At 48.8% G+C, this 9,605-nt stretch overlaps 1 pseudogene; it reads right to left on the reverse strand.

Annotated features, from left to right (window-relative positions):
* Positions 1-4,476: 4,476 nt before the first annotated feature.
* LOC123055851 (sucrose synthase 5-like) lies at positions 4,477-6,284 on the reverse strand (annotated as a pseudogene).
* Between the last annotated feature and the right edge of the window lie 3,321 nt (positions 6,285-9,605).

The raw sequence follows: 9,605 nt of genomic DNA on the forward strand, positions 1-9,605 counted from the left end.
CGTCGTCGTCAAGGATACTCGGGCATTGGAGGAAGCGGCCACTGCCTTCTACACGGCCTTTTGGGGCTTGAGCCTTGACTCGGACAAGCTCACTAGCGCGATGCAGAGGCTGGAGCTCTACAACGGGGGCTACAACAAGTGCCACGCTCAAGCTTTTCAAGGCGCGTTCTAGCAAGAGGTCGCCTGTCTCGAAGTGGATATGCATGTTGAAATTCTAGCCATGGAAAAATCCCTCCGAGGTGACCTCGCCCACGGTGACAAGCTCACTGCCATAGAAATACTCTGTGCCAAGTGATGTGTTGCCTTGAGTGAAGAGGTCCTAGAGCAGGTGGCAACCTACTCTGCTGCAGTCTGCGCTTTTATTGCAGCGCAACAGTCAGAATCTTCCTACAACTTCACTCTCGGGTATGCACTAGTTACTTTGTCCTCGTGCAAGCTCATTGTTTAATGATTTGTTAGACTGTTTGATCTCATAGCTGCCTTTGTTCAGGTCCGACAGCTTAGAGCCAATGGAGCAAAGGAAATTTGGAATTGCCAAGCGCTTCCCTAACAGGGTGATGCACAACACTGTAGGACCTGTGGTGAGAGGTACTACTCTGTCATTCCTCATTTTTGTTCTTGCTTATGTTATTTCCCTTCTCAATGTTTCACTTTATCCTTTACTGCATTCCAGAGCTGCATAGCTAGGCAGGTGATCCATAGCCATCAAGCCAAGAGACTTGCACATGATGTGCATGAAGCCACCGCAGAGAAGATCCTGAAGGTTCTGGAGTTTCACCCAAGGTTTGTGGAGAAGATCATCGATACCAGGCCTTTGAGGATGCCCGTGCCATGGAGAAGATCATCGAGACCCATGCCTTTGAGGATGCCCATGCCATGGAGAGGGCTGCCAAGAGGCAACTCTAGAAGGACCTTGAGGAGGACTTCTACAGGTGGATCAAGTTCGGGGGTATAGTGTACGCTAGAATGGCTCCCCGTAGCAAATGGGAGATGAACATGGAGGAGACGCCTGAACATCAGGAGTCGTTCTTTGAATAGTTGTAGGTCTTCTTGTGCCCCGTTTTGCTAGTGCGCCTTGGTAGCTTCTGATATTTAGCTAGTGCATCATTTTGTTTGTGCCCTTATGACTTTTGTTCAACAAAAACATGTGAATGCCGAAGTGAGTTTTGGGATGTAACTGCTGAACTTGAGATGTAGTTGAAATGGTCCTTTTGTCTATCTCTCAAGCATAACTGCTGAACTTAGTGTTTCTGTTGATGAGCGTGTTTAGTGTTGGGATGTCCAAGTCTGGATCTAGTGTCTCTTCTATTTCTGGAAATGCAGTCTTCTCTTTTGTATTGTTGGATTCACACTATTGTTGTGCACATGATGTTCGCGTGTGTGTGAAATAATGCTATTGTACGAAGCAGGTGTTAAAATTGAACAAGCATATTCATACAATATTGCACTGAAGATAAATATCAAGGTTAAGTGTGCATGGTGCTGCTTTTCCTTACAACATCATTTTCGTTTCATGTTCGTGAACTTGTTTTCGCTTAATTCTGTAAGGTGGGGGAGGAACACTACTGGTGGAAGTGGATGCATGCCTACAATTATACTTGGTGCTGATGTGACCCATACTCATCCTCGCGAGGACAACAGTCCTTCGCTGATGTAAGTAAAATATTAATAGTACCCGCCACTTGTTTTTGAGTCTTGAATCTTTTTCTTGGCAAGAGGTTTTTGGTACTATGCTAATGAGTCACGGTATGGTGGTGTCTTGTAGGTTGTAGCCTCCCAAGATTGGCCTGAGGTTACAAGGTATGTGGGGTTATAGTTTCTGCTCAGGCGCACCGCAAGAGCTGATACAAGATTTGTACAAGGTCTGGCAAGATCCATACAAAGGACCGGTCAGTGGTGAGTGGTGACATGACTAGGTACACTGCTCATTATCTAGTTATTCCTTGTGAGCATCATAGAGAATTCATTGCATCACAAAAATGCAGGGAGCTACTTATATCCTTAAAAAAATCAACCAGTGAGAAGCCCCAATGCATAAACTAATCAGAGGGTGCTATCTGCTTCTCATCTGAATCCTCATTCTCTTCTTCCTCTTCATGGTTATCATTTCTTTGATTTGCTTGTTCATTTTACAATGGAACCTGTGGCCTGGGACCCACTTCTCGTTGCACTTGCAACATTTATCACTTTTCTCATTAGTGACTGCACTAACTGCCTTGTTCTCAGTGATAGTTAGAGGTGCTTTAACAGGTTTGTAGGGCAGTAACTTGAACTTTTTTTGGAAAAGGAGGATGTACCACCGGCCTCTGCATCTGGACGCTGCATGCAGCCATATTATTAATTATTCACAAAGACCATACAAGGTGAGGTGATAAGTAACTTGAACTGGGAACTGGATCCTGAGGGATTACTGTATCATGTCCTTACTAATGTTAAAAATAAATTGTTTGTTCTTCTTGAAAGGGTAGCATTGTTCAAATCTCTTGGCTAACCAATATGCCTCATGTAAATTGTCAGGTTTCTGAACTTGTGTCAAATTATGAGCATAGTCCTTGAGCCCAAACACAAAACTCCTCACAAAATAAACTTCAGTTAAGTCAGGGTTGTCATTTCTCACCCCTCTCACAGTTCCCTCAAATTCATCAATGTACTCATCCACTTTAGTAACTTGTTGAATTTTGTGGAACACACATCATATACAGATTTTCCTTCAAACCTCTTCTTTTAACTTCCTGCAGAAACTTACCCAAGGTATCTCAATTTCTATACCAGAGCTTTCTAACCAGGTGTCTGCTCTGCTAGTGAAATACAGAGTGGCCACTTCCACTTTTTGATCTTCAGGTGTTTTGGCTAGTTTAAAATATTTGTTGGCCTTCTTTTCTATCCTTCTGTATATTCCCCATCAAATTCAGGGAAGCCCATCCTGGGCCCTTTTGCAAATCTCCTGTGCAGAGGGTTTTGTTCATCTTCCGACTCTCCCCTGTCTCTCCTACTAGGTTCAACCCCTTGGGCCTTGGTAGTAGCCCATTCCATGCATATTCCTATTATTTCCAGGTCCTTCTCTAGGCCGAGCTACTTGCAAATTCTCCCTACAGTGATTAGCTTGCAGGTACTTCCTAAGTTGATCAGCTAGCATTTGTGATTTTATTCCCTCAGTTGAGCTGCTTGCTGCTGCTCTTGAAACAGAGCTGCCTGGATGTACTCTTGTTTGGCATTTCCTACTATGAAATCTAGGCCTTACTCCTCATAAATTCTCTGCTCGTCATAGGGGTCCTCAGTAGAGGTGGCTCAAGGTTTTGTAACATGACATGGCAGGTGTTTTTTCTTACAACAGCGGTATAAATGAAGCCCAAGATCCCACTAGTTCCCATGAGTCCCACTGTCTGATTTCCTACACTAACTCCAAAGGTAATCTCAGGCATGTTAGTAATCAAAGGTAAACTAGCAGCACCACTAGGAGTGAAATTCCGTTGTATACTTGACCTTCTCCTCCTCCTATCAGAGCAGCTAGCATTTGTGCCATCTTGTCCAACTTGGAGTTGGTGTCTGGCTCTATCTTGTTAAAATATCCTCTAGTACTCACTTATGACTTGGCCAACTCCATCTGCCCCTGGCAAAATTGCCCAACTTCTGTTGAAGCTCTTCCTGTGTTCAAACTCCTCTCTAGTGATGTAGGCCATCTCCTCTTCAGCATCGTCGGTGGATTGCTTGTTTGTTCTACCCATCTCCTCACGGGTCAGGATCTTGCAGATCCGGGATTTTACTAGGAAAATAGTGTGTTTCCCCAACCAAACCAACCAAATCGAGCACCCACGCCTCCACCGTACCCCTAGTCCAGGACTTGTGCAGATCGGCTGCAGAATTTCATAGAGGAAGAACTCTTCAAACCCTTGCCAGGTTTATTCCAAGAGATCGAACTAAGGCTAGAACCAACACTCTGTTACCACTTTGTCACAACCTATACTAAGAAATTCCAATTGGTCAATAGTTTGAAGAGCAGGCGAGAATTTCAGAGAAAATAGGGAGAAACCGAGATGGGGATGAGCTAGGCCGAGCCAACTGGCGGTGGCGTCTAGGGTTCTTGTATTAGGTATTTGGTAGATAATACCATTTGGGTTACAAGCTCAACTTTACACCAGAGCGAGTGATGCCGACCAACAAAAAGAAAGGAGTAAACGACAAGAAAATGACAGCTACAACGCTAAAGGAACATATGACGTTTTGGCACGCCAAAATTAACGGCCAACCACTCCTTCAACGTGTGCCCTTGGATGATTCTTATCTTCAGTTCATGACATCCGACAGCGGCTCTATGGTCGGCATCATGCGGTGTGAAGAACGTCATGTTCTACTACTGAAGCCTGTGATGCTCTTATGTTAGCGTGTTGACTCGTCATTGTAATAATTATGTGAAGAGAGTAGTAATGATCTGCTAGCGGCTGTCTTGTGTACCGTACTATGCTGGTCTATGTTTGCTCAAGTACCATCTGTGAATCCTGAACACATGTAACAGTATAGCTCACCGTGAGCACACGGTCGGTCTATGCTTTGATCCAGCAGATCTGTCCCTTGAGGCTTGAGCTGGTACTTGTCTATCAAGCTGTGCACCTAGTTAATCTCCTCGATCTCTTCTCTGTCGTTTGACTGAAGGCTCCAGGAGCCCCTGACAATGACTAGGTTGAGGAGATTTCCTAAGCCTTTTGTTCTCACCATACCATTCGACCAGACCGGTGATGTTCTTCACCTTGTCAGTCCTTCCATCAAGAAGATGATTGGCTCGCTTTTGTCCCCTAGGTACCCTCTGATTCAATAGAATCATGGTAATCGTATCATAGTTCAGTGTTTTTAGAAAAAAAGGATATGTACTTACAAGAGCTCATCATTGTCCTCCTTGCTGTAGAGTAGCTCCTCGATTTGTGTGTGTGCTTTTGTGTGAAGGGAAAGTAACCGGATTGATCAGCACCAGGAGCGGCAATGTTGAACTTGGGGTCGAAATCGTTGACGCTTGTGGTGTAGGGACACGTCCCTGGCATTGTGAAGGGGTAGTGGCTCTCATATTGGCTAGGTTTGTCTTTGCTGCATTCTCTCAGGGAATCCTGGTTCCTGGGAACGGTTACATGCCATTGCTGAGATAATGTTTTTTGTTTACAGAGTGGCTGACCTTCCGGCTATTTCTCGGTAGGTGCTAGTGTTGATGAAGTCTCTAATGTTCACGGCGATCATGTCAGCAGTAAATTGGCAGGAAAAATATATTCTGGTCCATTTCTCTCCACTTGACATCACAGTCCTTGTACTTTATCTCTCAAGAACATGCACAATCATTCTCTGTTGGTCGATAAATGTTTTCGTAATGTGATGTCAGGTTTGGTTGCTGACAGAAGACAGTTTTCAGGATTCATCATTTTGATAGCTCATTTTCACCTGGGTGACTCCTAGGTTGCTTGATAAGAGGGATCCTGCTAAATTGCCATCAGTGTAATTGCCAATGACCAAGTCTGGTTTTCCCTCCAATATGTCGAGAATCATGGCAGAAAAATCATGAAACCGCAACCTGCTGAAGAACTTCTCCATGTTGATCGGATCCAGCGCCTGGAGCACGTCGGAGAGGCAGTTGAGTGTTTCCCTGCATTCCGCAGTGTCACCCAACCCAATCCCCACTACTGAAACCTGTAATGGCTGGCAAACATATCATCTACTCCCTCTGCTCCTAAATATTTGTCTTTATAGACATTTCAAATGGACTACAATACATCATACGGATGTATGTATTGTAGACATATTTAAAGTGTAGATTCACTCATTTTGCTCCGTATGTAGTCATTTGTTGAAATCTCTAGAAAGACAAATATGTCTACATATATCCGTATGTGGTAGTCCATTTGAAATTTCTAAAAAGACAAATATTTAGGAACGGAGGGAGTAGATATTTGTAGTTGTCTGATTACAAAATGATCTGTCATTTACTTTTGCTCAAACTGCTACTGCGGTGTGCTCCTCTCTAGGCCGACGACAAAGACCTCTGCGAGGAGCAACACTGTCCGAAGCTTCTCGGCGGTGTAGAGGGTGTCACTGATCATCAGTTTCTGCATGACAGCGAGGAAAGACTGAGTTCATTCCGGTCAGCTGCCTACCTACCACCGAGCTTTGCTGGATGGAATGATCAGTCAATATGCATACCCTACCTCGCCGCGGTAGTTTAGCAAAACAAGGTAGTCTAGCAGCTGCTTCATGCTCTTCGGCTTGGTGCTTAGCTTCGAGGACATGAACCGGGAGATGAACTGCATCCCGTCCCGGATGGAACTGCCTCATCTTTGCTTCAAGTGCAAAGATGAGACCACAAAGGTGCCTCATCTTCGCTCTTTATTTTTTTTGAATTTTTATCTTTGCTCTTTATTAGCACCACCCATATGTACCTCGTGTGATCATCAACTAGCAGTAGGAAGTAATTCTTTGCTGCAAAGGTTGGAGGCGAGATGGGACCACAAATATCACCATGCAGTAGCTGCAGCGCTCGATCTGCTCTGTAGGATGCTTCGGCTGGAAACAACGCTCGTCTTTGCTTTGCAACCAGACAACTTCCACACAAACGAGCCACGCACCATGGCCTCCTTTGCTAGCAGTCTCAAAGCATGAAAGCTTATAGCATGCATGCCACAGCCAGGAAAGCTTTGAAGTTTTCGACAGTAGACAAACTGGATCAGACTGCTCAATATATATTCAGAATGTAGAGCCTGTTTGGTGTTCTCCTAACTTTTGCAAGCACCTTTCTCTGTTTATCCAACACAGTCATCAACCCTTCATCGACGGAGTACTTGCAACCACATTCATCGTTCTGCTCTAGACTGATTATATTACTTTTTAGCTTCGGGGTGAAATAAACTTCAGTTAACAGCCGGTGCTCACCGCTGTGTGCAACAAAGAGAACTGAGCCGCGTCCCTCAATGCCCAGAACTGATCCATCTCGGAATCGAACTGAACCGGTGATCTTTCAATCCAGCTCCGCGAACTTATCCAGACAACCGGTCATATGGTTGCTTGCTCTAGTGTCAATATATCAAGACTTGTCTGATGACCCTGTCAGTTTCGGCATGACTTTTTCTTCTTGCAACATGACCTTGTCTCCAACAGTGATTTCAGTGTTCTCAACAAGCTCACACACCTCGGTCATGAGCAAGGCTGGATCTTCGTCAGTTTACTTTTGCGCCAGGTTTGCGCGCGCGCTTCGGCTCCGGACAGTCACAGGCAAAGTGCCCATTCACATCACTGTTAAAACATTTTACTTTTGATATGTCAAACTTACGATGCATTTTCTGTTTGCCCTTTCCATTGTTCTCACTGTGATCACCACCTGCCCGCCGCTCTGACTGCCTCCTTTCTTCGCACCAGAGCCAGATGCTCTGTTGTTGTCGACGATTTTCTTCCCCTTCATCAGGGATACCAATGCCTGGGTCATGAGCATCAGCTGCTCGTTGTTATCGCCACGGCTCTGGTGGTGCCCACGCTGGTTTTCCTCAAACACCATGAGGCGCCCGATAGCCTCTTGCACTGTCATCGTTGTGACGTCGCCCCATCGCTCAATGGTGTTGACGATGTCGGCCAAGCGGTCTGGCACGGCGCTGAACAGACGCTCCACCATGGCCTCCTCCACAAGGGTGACGCTGAGGGAGCTGATTTTGCTCACCAATGTGGTGAGTTTCCTGGTCAGGCGAACGAACTGCCTCTTCAGTTGCTGTGCTCGCGCCTTCTTGACGCGGTCCTCACCAACACGCGAGCACCGGATCAGCTCCCATGCCTCCTGCGCGATGCCGCAATCTGTAACCTGCATCATCACATGATCTGGAACAGATTGTGAGAGCGCGGCGAACACTCCTTCGTCCGCCGCCTGGTCAAACTCGTCGGAGCCATGGATAGCCGACCAGACGCGCAGCGCCTTCATCAACACCTTCATCTTCACGGTCCACAACGAGTAGTTCGTGTCTGTCAGCATCGGACACTGCATGTGAATATTGGTGGCTCTCGACGGAGCAGCCAGCACCACGGCGCCTTCATCGCCTCTTGTGCTTGACCTCTTGGCCGCCGGCGGCGTGTACTTTCCGCCACCGCTGCTACTACTCTTCCTGTCGCTCTTCTTAGGAGACCTATCCCCCATCGCCGCCGCCAAAACTCCTCCAATCACTGCCGCCAAACGCCCCAGGTCATAACCAAAAGCTTTGTATACCAATTGTTGGTTTTCTAGCTGCGATCTACTCTCTCTCAAACTCTGAATTTCTCTCTCTCAATAACACAAGACGTCAAGGTTCAGAGAGCAGAAACGCAGCCCGAGAGAGAGAGAGGGAGAGCGCTTTTGTTCGTCATCCCAGTATTTGCGCGCGCCATCCCACGAGCCTGGATCGTGCCAAGTCTAGAGCTACTAGCTAGGCCTGAAAACTAGGGACAGAAACTACACCGCAACGTGAACGTACCACGTTTCTGGTGGACAAATTCAGTCGTGCTTATTATGCGACGGAAAAATAAAGTAAGCTAAGGGAAACGGGGCAGATACATTGAGATTACATCCAACTACGATGGTCTGGGATTCCCTTCTCCTAATAGTCTCGGTGCCCCTCCCGTGACTAGGGTTACCCCCGCTCCCCCCGCCACCGCCGCCGCCGGCCGCCAGCAGCGCACTCCCCGCCTCCTCCCCGTCCTTCTCCCTCCCCGCCGCCGCTGGCCGGAGTCGCCGGGCCCTGCCCGCGCGGCGCTGGCGGAGGCGGGCCGTCCCTTCTCTGCTCGCTCTTGGGGGGCGGGGGGGCCTCCCGATTGCGGCAGTGCTGCTCGGCCACTGCGGTGGGGTTCGGCGGCGGGAGTCCGGCGAGCTCTGTGGTTCTCGGTGCGGCGGCGCGACCATTGGCCACGGGGCGGCGTGGCGGCGCTGGTGGCTGGCGGCGCCCGCGCGGCCCAGATCTGGGCCCTTTCGGGCTCCATCTGTGCTAGGGCGGGCCGGCGACTCGGTGCGTGGCGGCGCTGCTCCCTGGTTGGTGGTGAAGTGGCGGTGGTCTACGGGCGGTGGCGGCTTTGTCGGCCGGCGAGCTGCAGGGTGACGGCAGGGGCTGTCTGGACCCTTTTGGGTTCGGCCGGGCCTCGGTGCCCAGCATGCCCCTTATCCGCGCGTCCAGTCGGCTTCGCAGTGGCGGTGATGGTTGTCCCTTCATGTCGATGATGTTGCGGATGCCCCCAAGGACACTCTCCCTTCTCCCATCCTACATGTCTCGTGTCGGTGACCTCAGGGAGACGGCGAAGTTGATTCGGTGACCGTGGTGGCACATGTTGGTGGGCCGCGCGATGGGCGGTGCACTATGATTCGTCTGGGGTGGTGGTGGGCGTTTGGGTTGGGAGAAATCTCTGGCGGCTCGTCCGGCCCCGACGCGGTGACGCCTGTGGGTGCCGTCGGACCTTCCTGAAGGGCATCGGGTACACCCCTCCCCTCACTCCCCCCCCCCCCCCCCCGTACCGGAGGAAACCCTAGGACTAGTCCGGGCAGCAGCGGCGTCGTCGTCGCCTCCTTCTTGAAGGTGTTGCTTGGTACGCGGCGCTTCGGGTGCTGGGAACGTGGTGGTACTTCTTCG

The sequence above is a fragment of the Triticum aestivum genome, chromosome 1A, assembly GCF_018294505.1.
Source record: "Triticum aestivum cultivar Chinese Spring chromosome 1A, IWGSC CS RefSeq v2.1, whole genome shotgun sequence".
Lineage (NCBI taxonomy): Eukaryota > Viridiplantae > Streptophyta > Magnoliopsida > Poales > Poaceae > Triticum > Triticum aestivum.